The sequence below is a fragment of the Ixodes scapularis genome, unplaced genomic scaffold (genome assembly GCF_016920785.2).
Source record: "Ixodes scapularis isolate PalLabHiFi unplaced genomic scaffold, ASM1692078v2 PGA_scaffold7__128_contigs__length_106722199, whole genome shotgun sequence".
Taxonomy (NCBI): domain Eukaryota; kingdom Metazoa; phylum Arthropoda; class Arachnida; order Ixodida; family Ixodidae; genus Ixodes; species Ixodes scapularis.
The window spans coordinates 47,378,299-47,385,299 of record NW_024609882.1 but is presented as its reverse complement, the minus strand read 5'-3'; the positions used below and the strand labels follow the sequence as shown (position 1 = coordinate 47,385,299).

Below are 7,001 nucleotides of genomic sequence, written 5' to 3'. Positions count from 1 at the left end.
GAGTGTAAAGCATACATCGTAAAATTTGAAAAGTACAAGGGTTGCTCAAGCTGAACCAGGACTTTTGTCTGTAAGAAATTTCTGAACAAGCGTAGCATTAGTGAAACTTGTGGGTGAGGTTTACGCAATTCTCCTTTAATATCCAGTGCCTGGAATTACGTATAACACACAGGATCAGCAGTTGCAGTTATCAGTGCCGTGAACAATGAGGTCAATAGCTGAGAAGCAGCGCCGCAAGATCAAATTTCTGGTGAAGCAGAATGTTGAACAAGCTGGAACGTATTGACGATTGCAAGCATAAACTGGGGAGAAAACGATGTCACGTACAACGGTGTTGGCGTCGGCGCGGTTACGCCGACGCCGCTCAAACCAGAAACGGGCGCCTAAGAGCTGCACTCTAAAAATATGACCCCAAGGGTAGCATTGCTTTTTGTCTAAATAGTGCGATATTTGTACCTTACGTGTAGGACGCACAGTGGTACACAATTTAATTAGTTGGCACTTTCATTTCTTTATTTAATCGTGTGGAAAAGCTGAAATAAAATACACATCAAATGATAGACAAGTTCTTTTTACGACAGCTTCAGAGCGTCAAAACAGCCACGTGGCCTGAATAAAGAAAAATGTATGCTGAAGCCATTCCAAGAGCCGAACTCGGCAATTATTCACCCATTCTTGTGATCGAGCAATACGTCCGCCGTGCTGAAGTGCAAAGAACGCTAGCTGATCATAAAGACATAGATATATTCATAATCGAATACACGGAGCAGCAGTAAAAGGTGTATACATATTCGAGTACACGGTGCAGGAGTAATAGAAAAGGTATATCCCAAAAATGGAACAGAGAGTTCTCGATGCTGCACGCCTGATAGCGCCATCTGGAAGCAGTGGCAGATACCTTCGTACGAGTCTCCGTTTTAGTTGCCCTTAGTACCGCAACTCCTTCTGGCGCCACCTTCGCGCGAAGCAATGGTGGAGCTGAGAGAGCAGAGACGTCTCTCCTTCCCCATCTATCTTTCTTTTTCAATCTCTCTCTCTCTCTCCCTCTTTCTCTCTCTCTCTGTTTCTCTCTCTCTCTCTCGCTCTCGCTATTTTTTTAAGTACGCAGTTTTAGGAACAAGCAATATCGCCTAAACGCGCGAACAGCCACTAATTTTGACGGAGGTACAAAAGGCGTGAGATGCTTAATTTTGAACGCTTAAGGCAAATGTGTTCTTCGGCGTTCATAACGATTATGCGAAGACTTTGGTGAATAAAATTAAAGTAAGAAAACAACATTATGAACGTTAAGCTCATTTTAAGTCACCAGTGCACTCTGCATTTACTTTTGTTCTATCATACTAAAACCAGCCAAATGTTTTCTTAAAAAATATTCATATTTTATTCTTTTTGTTTTGCCCTTTAGAAATTGCACGCATATTTATGCATCTGATGTATTTCTCATTGTACTCTTTATTTTAGTGTTCTTTGTTGAGATGAGCGTCGCATATGATCTGAATTTGGCATGCATATTTCTCGTCAAAAAAGCTGAGGCTAAACTCTTACAAAGAAGCTTTCAGATATTAAAAAATTTAAGTTTGGTTTTGGCGCATAATTTTGAGGAGCATCAACCGTTTAACTTTCGCGCGTTAAGTGCACATACGATTACAAAATAAGAAATGTTTAACGGTCCCGTTGTTAAAAGATGAGAACTCTCAAACAGCATCTGCCAGATAAACGAGGTTATTCGTTCCTGTCGTGGATTTATATTTGTTGTTTTGTGTTCCACCATTCGTCCCTCTTTTCTTAGCGCGCAGAATAAAGCAATCTGTCATGCATTATGTTTTCACATTCACTTTACAATGCAACCTTTAAAATTTCAGTTCTTATGATCCATTAATTTCCCCTGAGAATGCATAGTCTGTGAAAGTAAATGTTGTTATATGTTGTGAAGTTTAAATTTTTTAAGGTTAAATTTGTAGAGAAATATATCTTTATTACTTATTAAAATACAATAAACTATTATGAATATATTTCACTTGAGCCCACGAGACCGCATATTAAGAGTTGACACCATGTAAAAAAAACTGCAAAACTAGAAAACAGCTCTTGCGACGCTGTTTCACCTGCAAGGACACTCGAACTGAGGGAAAGCCAGTCCCTTTGGGATTGGCGATAAGTTTTAAGTTTTTCGTCCCTCCCTTTATTCCTTGGTCTCGGGGTTACAAGAAATGTTTATTATTATTACAATTCTCTTAGATATACTACACGCCGTTTATGTCGAGTGTGTCTTCAGAGTTTTGTTTAAATTTAGCAACAAATTGTGTTCAAAAGGCGACACTGATCAGGGTCTTTCGCAGTACGATAATGCATGGAATACGTATGACATGGTGAAAAGCACTATAGAACCCAAAGTGAGAAAGAACAAGCATGCTGCATGTTTGTTGATTTTGTTTTTCCTTCTGGTCAAATATTTTGTAGATATAAAATCTTGTCCAAACCCTTAAAACCATGCTATACGAGGAAAACATAGAGGAAATCTTTATTTTCGTGACTGCCTTTTTATGTGGAAGCGCGTCAAAGATATTGTAAAAACAATACTGCAAGAACGGTGGCAAGTCGGCGTTCATACGTTTCAGCGACATCAAACCCATCTTGCTCTTGAGTTTCTACAACAGAAAAGAATAATATTGTTCCCGCTTCTTGACACCATACTCATAGCGCAGGAAGCTGTATTTACGAATCGTAACCATCGCCAATGTCATCCGCTTTGCAGTGGACACCCAAAATGGCGGCGCCCACAATCCTAGAATGAAGCGCCGTTACTCTACGCTCTGCTTAGTGAGTAATTCTAGTTTAGTTGGAACTTTTTTTTTTTAATAAACAAGAAAAGTCTGGCAGAATGAACTAGGCTGTTGTCTAACTAAGTGATTAGCTGCATACAGAACTGAAAGAGCCATGCCCGGTCATGTGTCTTTTTTCCCGCAAAATTTAGCGGGTTAAATGAATTTGTGTGTAAGTAACCTGAAATCAAGGTCTATGACGTTATTTTTTCTGCTCAATTTAGTGGCGAAACTAGATTGGTGCATAGGCCAGGTGACATGGTCATGTGACGCCATTTTCTCTGTTAAGTTTAGCGGAAGAATAAACGGAAAGAGACCTTCATCACCAGCTTTATTTTGAGCTGACCTTGTGCGCAGACCGCGCGGAACTGTCAACGAGGCAGCTTCTTTCTTCGAGAACCACACACCTTATCTTGTGTCCTTTTCTTATGGGTACCGGGACGCTTTCCCAGCAGTAGAGAATTTCAGTAGATTGTTCCAATGATTCAGATAACGATACTCGATACTCCGCCCCCGCCTTTGCGCATGCATCGTACAGGTACTTAGGATAGTTATCGGAGGAGGGGGGGGGGGGGGGGGTTATTCGGGTATCGGAACGATCAACTAAAAACTTTCTAATGTTGCCAGTTTCGGTGTTCTCTCGCTAAATTTAGCGATTTTCTGACTTTTCTAGAGGAAGAAATTGCCGCTTCGCGATTGGCGCAATTTTTAGTGCTTTTCAAGTCCTGTTAGCGTGACTTCCGGTGACTTAGAATGTTCTCTAACTCACATTTATCATTCGTAAATAACTTAATTTCTATGGTGAGGGCCATGGGATCAATATTTTTGCCTACTCCCAACTAAATAATTGTTAGTGAGAATAACCCGTGACTGCATTGAGGTATTAGGGGGGGGGGGGGGGGGGGCGGGGGCAAAGATTCATGCACAGTGTGAAAACGTTCAAAACGGTAAAACGGTTTTTTATCCGTTCTTAAAATACCTTTAGCAGTTTTTTTTCTTTGTGTTAGCAAGGGTTATAAGATATGCATGCTATCCATATGTCCTTCGCAGGCTAGGAAATTATATGTCCGTGTGCCGTTTACTCCACCATGTACACTGATAGACTCCAATTTCTCCCACACAAAAAAAAAAAGCACCAAAAAACTGCCAATTTTTAGCATTAAAAAGCGAGCAATCTCGTCACAGTCACATGTGGCTACCCCGACACACCTATCAAAAGATGCGAACTTCAAAAGACACTGGTGCCTGGTCGATACGCCTAGTTCTGGTTTTGATTAATGTCTTTATATTGCGAAAGCCGCGTTGTGTGCGGATTGTAAAAATCATCGTAAACTCCAGCATCACTCATACTTGCGAGCGACATAGTCGCTTCTTGGAAGTGGTCATAATTATATTACGAGATTGCGTCATTCCTATACCGGATATCTCTTGTCTGCCATACTGTAGGACATTACCATCGTTGCACTATTTTTGTTTGTTTCACATAGGAATTATGAGAGCTTGGAATCTAATTTTTCTTTTTGGGAGTACAGGCGGAATTGATGCGTGAAGGTATATTTTGAAAAACTTCCCTCTATCAACAAATGTCGAAGTTTTGAATAATGAAGGCACATTTTGTTCAAAAGACTATTGAAATACTTACAATCCTAGCGCCTATTGTGTAATTTTCAGAGCCCTGAACAAGCGTGTCCGTCGCTTTGAACGAAAGCGAAGAGCTACATGTAAGTGCAGCTCAAAATGGCACTGGTCAGAACCTCCTTATCTGGAACCGTGTCTTTAACCTCGTGAATAAAACGCTTGTATACATCCTTCCAATGTTTACATACTCACAGCCAGCAGGCTTACGTTTGTCGCTTTGGAAGGTGAGTACAGCCCGGGCATTACGTACGAACGCTGAAAAGGGCCCCGGCCACAAGCCAGTGCCTGGAATGATCTGTGTGTGTGTATATATATATATATACAACACGGGCACTTCACACCATCGTACGTGGTCTGCGAGGAGGATATGAACGAATATGTGCATCTTAGAATGGATGCTTGGGCGAGTTGGATATTCATTGTAGGAGAAGCGCTAAAGTGACCGTTTTTCTGGTGTGAGTGTGAGTGTGAGTGTGAGGGTGAGTGAATCTACTTTAGCGCTTCTCCTACAATGAATATGTGCAGATGAATGAACCGTACTTAATCCAATGAATTAAAGAATCAAAGTTTTCAGGAACCCGCTGAAAGCCAAAAATTGGCGGAGCCAGGATTTGAACTCTGGGCCTCCCAATGTCGGGTCGGGTGTGCTAACCTCTACACCACTCCGCCTTGGCTTTCTGGCGTTTCCTACCTGTCTTATTAATGGACTAGAAACGAAATGTATCCAATCGGAGGTGTTCTGGAAGCACATGCCGCCGCGTGGAACGCGGTACGACGCTTAGTGTCACGTGGTACGTGCTCGTTTGTGCTCCAGAAATCCTCCCACTGTTTGTCTCGTCCCGTGTACATGTAGTATTCTTTGTTTATGAGCTTTAGAGACACGGTATCATCATCATCTGCGAGAATCAAGAGCCACGTTATTGAATATACAACACGGGCACTTCACACCATCGTATGTGGTCTCCGAGGAGGATATGAACGAATATGTGCAGATGAATGAACCGTACTTAATCCAATGAATCAAAGAATCAAAGTTTTCAGGAACCCGCCGAACGCCAAAAATTGGCGGAGCCAGGATTTGAACTCTGGGCCTCCCAATGTCCGGTCGGCTTTCGGCGGGTTCCTGAAAACTTTGATTCTTTGATTCATTGGATTAAGTACGGTTCATTCATCTGCACATATTCGTTCATATCCTCCTCGGAGACCACGTACGGTGGTGTGGAGTGCCCGTGTTGTATATTCAATAACGTGGCTCTTGATTCTCGCAGATGATGATGATACCGTGTCTCTAAAGCTCATAAACAAAGAATACTACATGTACACGGGACGAGACAAACAGTGGGAGGATTTCTGGAGCACGAACGAGCACCGACCACGTGACACTAAGCGTCGTAACGCGTTCCACGCGGCGGCATGTGTTTCCAGAACACCTCCGATTGGATACATTTCGTTTCTTGTGCATTAATAAGACAGGTAGGAAACGCCAGAAAGCCAAGGTGGAGTGGTGTAGGGAGTTCGAAGAAGACGACGAGCTGAATGGCCGCGTTGGAAATGGGCTCCGTAAAGGAAATCTTAACGGCTAAGCCTAGCCGGGAATATTCTGAAACTATTTCTGCTTCTGCCCCCTCTGCACCAAGTACAACGGAATACAAGATTTTACTGCCACCCATTCCCAACGGTAAGCTGCTTGAAAATTCACTGATTCTTCATGGGGACCCATCAGCCCGGCCATACCGCATCGACGATTTCGGTCCTGCGTTGAAGAAAATCATCAACCCAAATGAGCTAACTTCGCTTGGGGCTTTCCAATACAATCATGTGTGGCTACTCACAGTGCGTTCTGTCAAGGAAAAAGAAAGACTGCTGCAGCTCCGAGAGATCCATGTAAAGAACAAGACATGTTTCATAATAGACGGGAGCAAGACTGCGTTGTCCATGAAGGTGCACTGGGTTCCAACTACCGTCCCAGATGCAAACGTGGCCAGCGCTTTCTCTACGTTTGGAAAAATAAAAAGCATCGTTCGAGACAAGTGGCACTACTCCGGCTTCGAGGATGTGGAGACGACCACAAGAATACTATCAATTGAATTGAACGAAGGTGTGACTGCGGACAGCTTGCCGCATCAGCTCAGGATTTTGGGAACAACCGTCCTTGTCTCCGTGCTGGGCAGAGCTCCGCAGTGTCTGCGATGCAGGCAAGTCGGACATGTCCGAGGCCAGTGCCGCGCTCCCTGGTGTAGCGCATGTCGAAAATTCGGCCATGATCTCGAAGACTGTGTCCCAACGTACGCCAACCCAACGACTGCATCTCTCCAGATTCCTGCAGACTACTTGATGGACGCAGAAGAAACAGCACAAACAGAGGTTTTGGCAGAAATCAGCACAAACAGAGGTTTTGGCAGAAGTCAGCACCGCTCACAGGAGAGACTGCGTCGAGGCAGCCTCACGGACTGAGAAGAGCGAAGACAGGTCGGCGTCGTCATGCTCCGCAACGAAGGAGACAGTGAGCAATATTGTCATCACCAACTCGTTCAGTGCTCT

The 7,001-nt window shown here is 43.4% G+C and overlaps 1 non-coding gene across 1 annotated transcript; it reads right to left on the bottom strand.

Annotated features, from left to right (window-relative positions):
* Nucleotides 1–5,056: 5,056 nt before the first annotated feature.
* Nucleotides 5,057–5,129, bottom strand: Trnas-cga. Its single transcript has one exon. It is a non-coding gene; the product is annotated as a tRNA-Ser (tRNA).
* Between the last annotated feature and the right edge of the window lie 1,872 nt (nt 5,130–7,001).